The sequence below is a fragment of the Protopterus annectens genome, chromosome 3.part1 (assembly GCF_019279795.1).
Source record: "Protopterus annectens isolate FY-2018-M chromosome 3.part1, PAN1.0, whole genome shotgun sequence".
Taxonomy (NCBI): domain Eukaryota; kingdom Metazoa; phylum Chordata; order Ceratodontiformes; family Protopteridae; genus Protopterus; species Protopterus annectens.
In genome coordinates this window covers 1,410,417,409-1,410,430,432 of record NC_056732.1, presented here as the reverse complement: position 1 = coordinate 1,410,430,432, position 13,024 = coordinate 1,410,417,409, and the positions used below count along the sequence as shown (strand labels likewise).

Below are 13,024 nucleotides of genomic sequence, written 5' to 3'. Positions count from 1 at the left end.
TAACAGATGTTTGTTTTATGACCTACACTGGTACTGTACAGATGTCTTTGCTTTGCTTCAAGCTTCCCTTAGTGTGTGCAGTCCATAATATAACTGCAGCTCCAGAATACTTTTAAGAAATGTGGGTCTGCTTAACATGTCCCACATTTAATTTGATGTCTGTGGTACACTAAATAGTATTTCAATAATGTACATTTCATTTTCTTGAAGATATGGTGATGGTCATGAATGAGACACCTTCTAGTACATTTTGCATTTTTTTTAAATAGTTACTCAGTGGTCCTATTAACTTTTATACTTAAATATCACCCTTGCCTTGCCTCTGTATCACAGGGTTTACTATCTCCATCAGCGACTGCTTAGGTTTAAAAGCGGACTTGGAGAGGTGTCAGCTGACTGAAAGCCAGGATGAATGTTGAGTTCTTAGGTTCATAGGTGTATACTAGGCTACAACCACTAGGGCCCTTATAAGCCTAGCCATGCAATCCAAATATGACCCACAATTTGATTTATATAGGTGTCGAATTACTGACCACCTCTACCCATCTGAGAGAGAGAAGCTAGTATGTTTGACAGCTTTCTGTCAGTTGTAATGCAAAATAATTTAGTTAACTGCTGTAACTTCAGTATGTCAGAGATGAATGAGAATACAGCACCTTCCATTCATGATCACTTGTGGGTCTGTCATTCGTTCATCTATGACGATCAGAAAGGGTGGTCATTATAAATGAATGAGAACACTCTCCTGTAAAGTTACAGATTAATGACAGCTGCCTGGAGCATCTACTACCTAGGTAAGAATACTGCCTTCCTTTACTGCCATTACACTCCCATTAAATGTAGAGTGCTTACAGAGAACAGAAAATAAAATATTCAGGTTTATAAACTTCTGTCCCACCCATGAGCTCCAGTGTCTCGCTCTAAATAAATGAATGGGAACTATCTCCTGCAAAGATTAATGACAGTTGCCTAGTACGCTAGCCCAAGAGCCATTTGTGCTATGGGATGAGAGCACTGTCATACATGCATTTCATGTGATGATCGTAAGTTGTGACAAGCTGCTAAAACTGAGCATGCCATTAACTTGAGAGTCTGGGAGGAGTGTAGAAGGGTTGCTCACAAACCCAGTGATAAATTGTGAAGAGTAGATTTGTAAAGCCACTACTAAGTTATGTCATAAAGATAACTTTTAGCAGATTTAAAGACTTGCTGATAGCATTTATTTTTTTTTCTCTTTTTACATTGTACCATCCTTTTACATCTTGGAGGGCACTTGCTGAGTTTGTGGTGTTGCATTTAGTTTGATAGTGCCACAAGTACACACATTTTCTGATGCTTAGGAAACAATCTGTGGATGTACAAAATCACACAGCTGCTAGTTGCAGCACTCCATTTCATAACTTTGTTACTCTGGCTAGTCAATGATTTGGGAACTGGTTTCTTCCTGCTGTACATAATTGTGTAGATTCCTTATTTATTTACTGACTTTTGATTACTGGGAAAGTCCAACTTGGTAGGAACCCATTTTCAGCAGAGGCCCAGGTAGAAAAGCTCCAAAGTATTACAAAACATTTTAAGAACAATTTTACAGTATTCAAAAATAATATGAGTTAATATTTAGAGAAGTTTTAGCCAGTTTATACATAAATTGAAAGTAAATTAGTGTAATACAAACAGAATTGCTGTATGAAGTGAGGGAAAAGCAGGCTTATGGAATATTTTGAGAGAAAGCAAGGGGAGATAAATTGATAGAAATAAGAGAGTGAGGAGGCATGAGGTATGAATAAGTACGTTTTCACATGTAAGGATAGAGTTTATCCTGGTGTTGAGAGACAGCTTTTGTCTAGGAAGTCTTTCAGAATGGCTTTGAAGAGTGGGAGGGAGGATATTGGCCTCATGGATACCGGCGTTAACAAAATGGTATGAGTATAGACAATGCCCAGCAGATGTGATAGGTTAGTGGACAGACAGCAGGTTTCCATCACTGGATTGTAATTGATGGACTGGGAACATAATTGCCTAGAATGTTTTGTGCTGGGCAAGTAGATGGATGCTGGATAATTTTAATTTTATAGGTGGTAAGAAGCAGTGTATATGTTAGTTGACAGGGTGTTTCTAATTGGGCTTTTTAGTGCTGTACAGTGGTGGGATCTGAAAAGGGGTATTTGCTGCCAATTTAGCAACTTTGTTATAGCATTGTTCAGGTTTTGAATTTTGTGATGCCTAAAGGTTAGTAAGGATGGAAACACTGTAAAGTGGTGTAAGTAGGAGAAAAGTAATTGCAATTGTAGTTTGTTGCGTTGATGCGAACGTTTTGTCTCTGTTAAGCATCCCTAGTGTTTCAGTTTTCTTGTGCAATTTTGTATACGTAGGTTGAATTTAAGATTGTCATCCACTATCACCCCTAATAATTTAGTATGAGAAGCAACTTCACTGGTAGTACTTGTGACGTCCTTCCTCTGGGCCACTGATCAAGGAACCTCAACCCTCACCACGGAAACTGGTGGGGAGTGCTCACTTTGAGAGAAATACACACACACACACACACACACACACACACACACACACACACACTCTCTCACTGTGTTTGGTGCAGAGAACTGCATCTGAAAATATCTTCCTTAAGAGCACAAAGGGAATGCACACTCCAGTCCTGTATCTGGACTTCCTCTCCAGGCCCCAAATAAGACTACACACTGACCACCTCAGATTTGAGTCCTCAGCTGGGTGTTCCAAGTCCTCCACCACACTCTGTGTAAAATCAGTGGTGTGTGTTCCTCTTCCAAGTAGCTGATAATTATATAGACACACACCCCCCGGGAAAGGCTGGCACAGATTTATCTGCTATGCCACCTGCACACAGACTATAAGGTAGATACTGCCACCAGAACACCCCAAAGCCAGCTTCTCTAAGGCTGTTAACAGGGTTCCCAACTATACTTAGTAAAACTAATACTTATGCAAATGGTAGTTTCCAAGCAGCAAGACTTTCAGGAATGTGAAGCCACAGTGCCACTAAAAATAAGTGCTCTCAAGGGTTAAAATATTTTCTAAAAGACCAGCCACAATGAAATCTGTTTTTTTATTAAATACATCTGTTCACAGTAAACTCCAGAGTTTCAGTCACATGAAATATAAAAAAAAACCACCACTGATGGAAAGACTCTGATACAGTGGAAAAAAACAGTTAACTAATCTCACTGTTTTCCTGACTGACTGAAGAATTACCATTCCCTACTTAGTTGCCTAGAGCAAGGCAAGATGAAGTTAGATGACCGTCTCTTGTCACGTGTTATAAAGTGCTGAGTGCCACTATCACATCTCTCACTAGTGTCTTAAATACAGTTTTGGTCCTGGCTACAGGATGACATCACATCTGGTCACCTGACTCTGTGGTTCCCACATTACCTCCTCACTAGCAACTGAGCCTGGATTTAGCACAGATGTGTCATAATACATGCACAGAACTTTAGTTAAAGGCTTAATACAGCATCTGGACGTTTTAAAACAATTCCAACACTTCTACCCTTCCTCCTGAAAGGCTTTTCATAAACATTGAATCTCTGGCTGCATTCCGCTCTGTGAGATAGAATTTTTATGGCCTAAACAAAGTCATTTAATCTCATGCTGTTTTTCTTAAGATTAGCTGGACTGAGTTTAACCCCTTTCCTTCCAGTATTCTCTGTTAAAAATACACACGTGTGTGTGTGTGTGTGTGTGTGTGTGTGTGTGTGTGTGTGTGTGTGTGTGTGTATATATATATATATATCAATACATCCTAACATACATGTATATTTCTTTTCTGTCTAGCAGGACCCACTGTTCATACATGTTTAACACAAGCAGCTTTAAAAGTTAGTTTGATATTGAAATTATATAACATTGTTTGCAAAACTTCAGCTAGCTGTGCTGGCATGTGTTATACATGCACTGCCCTACCCCCCCCCCCAGCACAGCTGGCTCTCTCTCACATCATCACATCTGACCCCCTTTGAAGACGCAAGTTCGTTTTTCAAGTGACACTGGAGAAAGGTTGCTTGAGTGAAATGACCCTGTCTAGGAACATGTTAACCTACACCCTGTCTTGAGAGCCCATCTGCATTGGCATTGCTGACCACGTCCGCTGAGGTGCCAGTCTGAGCCTCATTGAAGAAATCAGTCACCAGATCCCCCTCAGACTTTTCTTGCCACCCACTGCAAATACACCCTACTTATCATGGTAAGGCTTCATCATGTTAACATGGTGCAGTTTGTGCATGCCTAGCAGGTTTACCATGTAGTTGACATCCCTGACCTTCCTTACCATGTTTAAGGGTCCTTCCCAAGCTGCCTACAGCTTACTATGCCTGACAGAAATAAGCACCATAACCTGCTGTCCCATAGCATACTCCCGGGCTCGAGCATTCCTGTCATACCAGACCCTTTTCTGCTGTTGGGCTCCTGTCAGGTTCTCCTGGGCCAAGCCCATGAGCTCCCTAAGCCTTGTTCTGAGATGTAGGACATATGCCACAACAGACTCCATGTGGGATTCACACTTAATGTCCCACTCATCATGAATCATGTCCAAGGCCCCCTCATCCTATGCCCATACAGCAACTCAAAGGGTGAAAACCCTGTGGGATGCCTGGGGTACTTCTGTACGCAAACAACAGATAGGGCAAATTTGTCCCACTCCCTCTCAAACTGATCTCTAAATGCCCTTAGCATGATCTTCATTGTAGAGTTTAACCTCTCCACAAGACCATTAATCTGTGGGTGGTAGGAGTAGTCTTTAGATGCTTCACCCACAGTGCTCCCACAGACAAGCCAAGCAGGTCTGACATGAAATTGGCACTAAGTGTCTCTTGGTACACTTTATGCCCATATGATCTGCAAAAGGAATGTCATGGGCTATGACTAGAAGTGCCAGACGCTAGGCTCTAGGCACTACCAACTGCCAATATTACCTCACCCCCTAGCCCTCCCTTAGGGGTCTACTCTGTATACATCTATACAGTAACTCTGTTCCAATATACGGCCTTCCCTTTCCCTTGAGTGTCAGGTGCCTCATTAGCTACCTCCCTCAAACCTTGTAATGTAGGGTGTGAGAGCTGAGCCTGTCTCAACTCTACCTTTGTGACCCTTCCTAGCTCCCCTTCTACAGGAAGTCTTGTGTCTTCTGACAGTGGTGCCTCACTGTCAGCCTGGGTACTACCACTCGCATCTGCCCTTGCAGTCACCCTGTCCAAGGGAATATCAGTACCTATCAACACATGTGACTAACCTTCAGGCTTACTGCTACGGGGTAGCTCACTCCCTGAAATACTCATCATTAGCCCTGGCTTCAGGCGTGAGGTCTGTCTGGGTCTCCCCCAGGCTTACCAAACCCACATGCCTGTCTTCAAACCTGACTGCATGTAACTGCATGCACAAAAGATACTGCGTTATCAGAATCATTCCCTGTCAAGGTATCTGCAGGGATGTCCTCATGCACACCTATTTGCTTGCTTCCTTTGCCACCCTCCCAGTCAAGGTGAATCCTGATCAAAGGTGTTTGGAATGGGGTCCCTCCTAAAGCTCTGACTGTAATGGACTGCCCAGGCAACTGCTGCTTCTCTTTAACCACTGCAGGCTTTGCAATGGTTATGTCAGGGAAGGTCTCTCTCTTAGCAGTGGCCTGTTTTCCATCCACTAAGATATGATACAAATTCCAGTGATAGTTTGGTATCCTTATTGCCTCCAGACAGCCTACCACTGGCATGCTGCTGTTCCCAATTGCTGGCTCTTTCACCTTTTGTTCACCACCTTGCTTCAGTGGACATTTGTATGCTACATGGTCCCTCTGGTTGCATTTAAAACATCTAATCCTTGATCTGGCTGTGTACCTGAACTAGTGACGTCCCCTGCTACTGGTGGGCTCTGTTGGGGTGGTTTAGGCTGCCCATTATGAGTTCCCTTATATCTATGTGCAGCACTAGGTATCCCCTTTTTGTGCAGTGGTGCCCTGCTTGCTAAGTCCAGCTCCCCTTTTCTCCTCAGCTCATCTGCAGAGTTACACTCCCTGTTTGCTAACCAGATTCTCTTGTCCACAGGCAAAGTGCTAAGGGCTTGTTCCCTCACCAAAAGGGCTGCCAGCCTTTCAAAAGTGGTGACCTGACGCCCATTCACCCACCTATGAAAAGTGCTTAGCTCAGCAATATAATCACATATACTTTTTCATCTGCCTTGCGTCTATGCTTACAAAACTTTTTTTCTGTAAGTTTCAGGTGTTAACTTATAACATTCCAATAAACATTGTGTAACCTTGCTATAATGTAAACAGTCAGTGTCAGACAATTTAGAAACGGCGGTTGCTGCTTTACCATGGAGTGAGTGAGTCAGAAACCATACCCAGAGCTCTTGGTCAGCATCATATTATTTACATACTATTTCAATTATATGAATAAAACTATCACAGTTATCACCTTCTGTATACTGTGGAAGAAATTTACTGACCGCTGTTGCTTTGGGGGTTCGGTTAATCTCTTCCCCATTACCTCCATGTTCCCATTGAGTTACTGTGTCCCTCTCATGTTGACGCTGCTTCTCATTTTCTTCAGCCTCCAAACACCACAGTCTCTCTGCCAATTCTAATGCCATGTGTTTTGCTTCCAGTTCAAGTCTCTAACTCCGTACGATTTTTTAAATCCTCTGAGGAAAAGTGAATGTCGCTCGTATTGCTTCCCATTAAAGATGAGGGTAGTTTGTTTATATGCTTTATTACACAGAAACACAACAGGATGGATAGTGGCAATACAAAATATAAACAAACTGATTAACTGACAGACTGCACAGACATACGTGCTTATATCTCAACAGCTTACTACAAAATGGCAGTCAGGCTCGCACATGCTCAGTATTTACACACTTGTGCAAGCCCCTAGAAAGCTTCTTAAAGGTGTTACACATACACTGATCTACATCCTAGTTCTTAAATTGCCCACAGTACAATGACATGAGAAAAGAAATATGCAATGGTATAGATGATAAAAATAAGCACAACATTCATGTCCTTATGTCCAAGTTGCCGTGTATCTGGAACATGGTCTGGAAATGCAACCTGATCTAGTGATGTAACAATCAGAATTGGGTTTAGCAACAGGACAGTCATCGGTGAACAAGGAGATTCAGAATTCTTCTCAGGAATAGGGATGTTTACTGTAACATCCTCTGGAACTGGAATGCTGGGTAGCTCACTCTTGAGATGGTCTTTCTCGCAGGTATGATACTGCAGTACAGGCTTGCGCACCGGGATTAAATTTTTCCGATTCTGCCTAAGTTTTGCTCCTTGTGATTTCACAATGTATGATCTGTGCTCTGGACATACACTTTTCGCAACACCAATCTGATCAAAATGTTTGGACATCAGCATCGTTATCTCCCCTTCTCGTAATGGATTGAGCAGTTTGCTAGTCTTATCATAATAGGACTTCTAGGATAAGCAATTCTTCAACAGATTGGCTTTTATTAATCTGTTCTTGATGCATGGAACTGATAATGAACTATTAATTGGTAGTGTGGTTCTGGTTTGTCTCAACAGAACTCTGTGCAGGAGAACCAAGATGTTTATCATGAGAAACGTTTCTGAGATTCAAGAAAACTTTACTGTTGTCTTGTTTTGATTTCTCTAATTGTTTTTCACTTTGAACTGCACGTTCTGCCAAGTCATTTGAGTGTCTGGTCTAATAAAGTGCTGAGTGCCACTATCACATCTTTCACTAGTATCTGAATACAGTTTCGGTGCTGGCTACAGGATGACATCACATCTAGTCACCTGACTGTGGTTCCCACATTATCCCCTCACTACCAACTGAGCCAGGATATGACACAGATGCATCATAATACACACACACAACTTTAGCTAAAGACGTAATACAGCATCTAGAAGGTATAAAACAGTTCCAACACTTCTACCCTTCCTGCAGAAAGGCTTTTCATAGACATTGCTTCTTTGACTGCATTCAGATCTGTGAGGTGGAATCTTTATGGCCTAAACCAAGTCATTTAATTTCAGGCTATTTTTCTTAAGGTTAGTTGGGCTGAGCTTAACCTTTTCCCTTCCAGTATCCTCTGTTAAAATATATACATTTCAGCAATTACAGTGCAGTGTGACATATATGTATATTTCTTTTCTGTCCAGTAGGACCCACTGTTTATAAATTTTCAACACAAGCAACTTTACAAATACATTTTTAACGCAAGCATCTGTACAAATCAGTTAGATATCCAAGTGACATAATTCTTTACAAAACTCCAGTTGGCTATGCTGGCATATGTTACACATGCACTGCCCTACTCCCCCTGGCACAGCTGGCACTACCTCACATCATCACAGTACTATCAAAAGGGAGAGCTTTAACTTTTGTTTTTTAATGAGAGTGGAATTTGGAAGGTGTAGTTCATTTTTTAAGTTGAGTTATAAGTTGCAAAGCCATGTTTCAGTTGCTGTTAAAGCTTCCTGAGTAATTTTGTGAAGATGTGCCATGTTTTCAGATGTGCAAAAGAATGTGGAGTCACCTGCCTACTGTATTGAGGAAGCCTGCTTGTGTGGATGTTGGAGAATGTTAGAGAGGGGACCAAGGATAGGACCTTATGGTACACTAGTGGTGATGGGGAAGTATGTAGAGAGGGTGAAATGGCATTTTACTGACTGACACCTATTGAAGAGAAAGCTTTTGAACCGTAGAAGGTTGGGCTGAGAGAGAACTAACAAGAACATTCGAAACAGAAGATGTTCATCGTGTTTCACTGTTGCAGTCATTGCACTTGGGTTATCCTGCTGGCAGGCTACCCGCAGTCGGCCTGAATTCCAAAGTCCTGGTCCGGCGTCGGTTGCTGTCGCCTCTTCCCTGACGTCAGAGCGCCAGGGGTATAAAAGATGCAGCCGACGCCATTTTCTTCAGTCTTTCTTGCCGTGCGGTGCCTGAAGCAAAAGCAGTTCGCAAGTGCCGGTCGGCCAACTCCTGAGATTTTCGAAATTGAATTTCAGATCCGAAGTCTTCTATAAAGCTAAGTTACCCCATTGGGGAAACTTTTGCTCCAGACAGATGTCAGACAAGTTAACAATTGTATTTCTTGTGGGGAGCAAATACCTCATAAGGATTTTCATTCTTACTGTATTCCTTGCCTAAGCCCTGACCACGACGTTGCTAGTTGTCTGTTTTGTGCTAGATTTAACAAACGCGCACTATTAAGTGTCTGTATGATTTTGCTTTTCATTACTTTGGCCGAAGGTTTAACTACATAATGCCGTCGGAACAGCCGACGACCGGAGTTCATAAAAAGCGCAAGGAAAAAGAAAAGGACATGCATCCGAGGTCCAAAACCGACGACGAAGCCTTTTATAGGCCAGTCGCCGGTGCTCAGTGAGGCGCCCGCTACCTCAGAGCCACAGGCCGCCTCCGAGACTCACGTGGAGACAACTAGGCCTCTAGATACTCAAGGTATTGGGCCTTCGGAAACTAATCCCTCAGATGGGTCCGGAGCCGCTGAGCAGGTATCGGCTTCTGAGGGTGTTTTCAGACCTACACAGCTTTATATCAAGCCAATTTCAGCATCCAAGCCAAAGTCTAAAACAGTTTTAAAGACAAAGAAACAAGTACAGCATTCTCCAGGACAGACTTCCATACCTAAGAAACAGATGCTCAAAATGGCCAAAGACCTAATTACTTTGATCAGGGGTTCCCATCCCCCTCCTGAAAAGAGGCCTAGGCAAGACACTGAATATGATTCCTCTGATCAGGTTTCCATTTCCTCTGACTCCTCTTCAGAACAGGGATACTCTATTCCTCCCTATGAGGATTCTGATGCTGAAGAATCTATTCCTTCAGCTTCTCCTCCTGAGGATTACTCATTTGGGGAAACCCTGCATACCATGAGGGAACATCTCCACTGGGAGAGCCAAGATTACTCAGATTCTAAGAAAAGGCTCAGATACTTTCTTTTACTACCTCAGCACAGACCTCTTGCTATTCCACCTGTTCTAGACATTGTAGATGTATTTTCAGAGTCTGGCCTGTCTCCCGACTCTTTACCTCCTGCACCTGTTAAGCCAGACATACTACAGGGTTCCAGATTCTCATAAATTTCTATATAAAAACCTTGCTGCTGACCCAGAAACTATTTTTCAGGGTCCCAAAGGGATCAAGGCTTCTACTGCAAAAAACCCTGTCCCCTCAGATAGAGATTCTAGGGCTCTAGACAGATGGAGGAAAAAAGTTTACACTTCTGCTACCTTGGCTGTAAGGGCTTTAAATTGTCAGTTTCATATGCTTAAATATCAGCAATACTTAATGTCTCTGCTAAAACAGAAAATGTTGACAAATTCTGAATGTTCTGAGAATAAGGAATTGCAGGATTTATTGCATGCAGATGAACAAGTGGGAAAACGTACTTTGCAATGTGGTTATGATTCACTGGAGGCCTCTTGCTGGGCCGCTGTAACAGGCACTGTCATTAGAAGGCAAGCTTGGTTAAAGGAACAGACTCTGCCTGATCATGTTAAAGCAAAATTATTGGATGCTCCATTACAGCATGATACTTTATTTGGTGTTAAGGCAGAAGAGGTGTTGAAGAAAATGGAGGATAAAGCTAAATCTATGCAGACAGTAAAGGATTTCTTACAGGTACAGCCACCCAGATTTATCAGGAGCTGGCCTTCTAAAAATTGGTCCTTTCCCGTTTCAGACAGGCCAAAAGAGGCAGATACAGATGCCCTAGAGGCAGACAACAGCCCCAAGGCTCATACAGGCCCAAACAATGGGGTGCTTCTACCTCCAAAAGCGGAGAAGACAAATCACAGCCATATAGGAAACAGTCCCAATGACTTCCCTCTGCCAGTGCCAAGCATTTATCTTTTGGCAGCACCGTTGGAGGGAAAGCTAGCACTTTTTTCACAAAATTGGCACATGATCACCCTGGACAAATGGGTCTTAAATATAGTCTCTGAGGGCTACAGGTTCCACTTTCACACCCTTCCAAAGGCAAAAGGTATGCCAGACCTGCCACACAGTCAATGGGCAGAGGCACAAAAAGAGGTTTCATCTCTCATGGACATGAGGGCTATTCTGCCAGTCCCTCAACAAGAGCAGGGACAAGGATTTTACTCAAGACTTTTCCTAGTACCAAGAAAGAACAAAGCATGGAGACCTATTCTGGACCTGTCTATTCTAAATACCTGTCTGGAAGTTCTGAAATTCAAAATGTTGACTCTGCAGCAGCTTCTGCCCATGCTGGGCAAGAAGGCTTGGCTTGTAACTTTGGACCTCAAACAGGCATACCTGCATGTCCCAATCAGACAATCTTGCAGAAGATACCTCAGATTCATAGCTGGCTCAATGCACTACCAATTTTCTGCATTGCCCTTTGGCTTTTCTACTGCGCCCAGGGTCTTCACAAAATGCCTGGCACCAGTAATTGCATTTTGCAGACAGAGGAATTCAAATATATCCCTACTTGGACGACTGCCTTATTCAAGCAGAGACCAAAGACATTCTCCTAAAGCATCTGGCGTTTGTAAAAAGATTACTAATTTGCCTAGGGTACACAGTAAATTAAAAGAAATCAACACTAGTACCCTCTCAAGAGATAATATTCCGGGGTGCAAACTTAAATACAACTGCCCAGATGGCTTATCTCACGCCAGACAAAGGCAACTGACTTCTTACTTCGAAAGCATGGCAGCAAAGACCCAGTTATCTGCAAGAAAAATACTGCAGGTTCTGGGCTACATGGCCTCCTGCATTCTTCTAATTCCATATGCAAGACTGCATATGAGGAAACTACAATGGTATCTAAAAAGTGTTTGGACTCAACATTGCCACAGCCTGGAATCATTAATTTCACTCATTCCCTGCCTGCAACAGGAGTTTCGATGGTGGGCACAGGCCTGTCACCACAACAAGGGACAGTCATTCACTTTACCCACAGCCAGGCAAACACTAACAGATGCATCAGATTATGCCTGGGGGGCCCACATGGCAGGAAAATGTATTCAGGGCACATGGCCCCCAAGCCAAAGGCATCTTCACATCAATCAAAAGGAGATGCTAGCTGTACAAAATGCCCTGACAGCCTTCAAGGACCTAATTCATCCAGGACAGCTGCTGATAAAGACGGACAACACCACAGTCGTGGTACATAAACAAGCAGTGGGGCACACATTCCTACCCCCTCTGCAGACAAGCCATGATTTTGTGGAACACAGCATTGACCTACCAAGTATACCTGCAAGCACAATTCCTGCCAGGAAAATCAAATGCTCTGGCAGACGAACTAAGAAACCTCGTGGACCCTCACAAGTGGAAACTAGATCCACAAATCTTCAGCATGATAACAAGGAAATAGGGATGCCCAGACACAGATCTTTTTGCCTCCCCTCACAACTGCCAACTTCAGAGATTCTGCACAAGAACTTATCACAAACAAGCATGGAAAGTGGATGCTTTGTCATTCAGCTGGAACAGCCTTACACTAGATTCCTTTCCTCCACTGCCTCTCCTCCTCAAGGTACTCCTAAAGGTCAGACAAGAGAAGCCACAAATGATACTGATTGCCCCGTATTGGCCACGCCAACACTGGTACCCGCTCCTAAGGAGCTTGTCTCAAGGCCCAGCCTGGACATTTCCTCAAATTTCTCATTTACTGACCCAACAAAACAATCAGATCCTGCACAGCCAACTCAGAACCCTAAATGTAGCTGCATGGCGGATAGTGTAACCATTCAGAATACACCTCTCTCTAAAGCAGTTATGGATGTTATTTTGGAGGCCAGGAGGCCCAGCACCAGGAAATCTTATGCAGAAAAATGGAAGAGATTCTGTGCTTGGAACCAGGCACAAGGAATTGACATGCTTGTTCCAAATATCCCTCAGATTTTACAATATCTAACTGAGATGCTGGACAAAGGCCTATCCTTCTCATCAATTAAGATCCATGCCTCTGCCATTTCAGCTCATTACAATACAGACCCAATTATTTTTTCACATCCATTGCTTAGGCAGTTCCT

General features: G+C 43.0%; 1 protein-coding gene across 2 annotated transcripts in view; it reads left to right on the top strand.

The window, feature by feature from the left end:
- The window catches only part of PUF60 (poly(U) binding splicing factor 60), a 2,163,680-nt gene that overhangs the window by 1,808,546 nt on the left and 342,110 nt on the right, over nt 1–13,024 (top strand). The window lies entirely within an intron of this gene.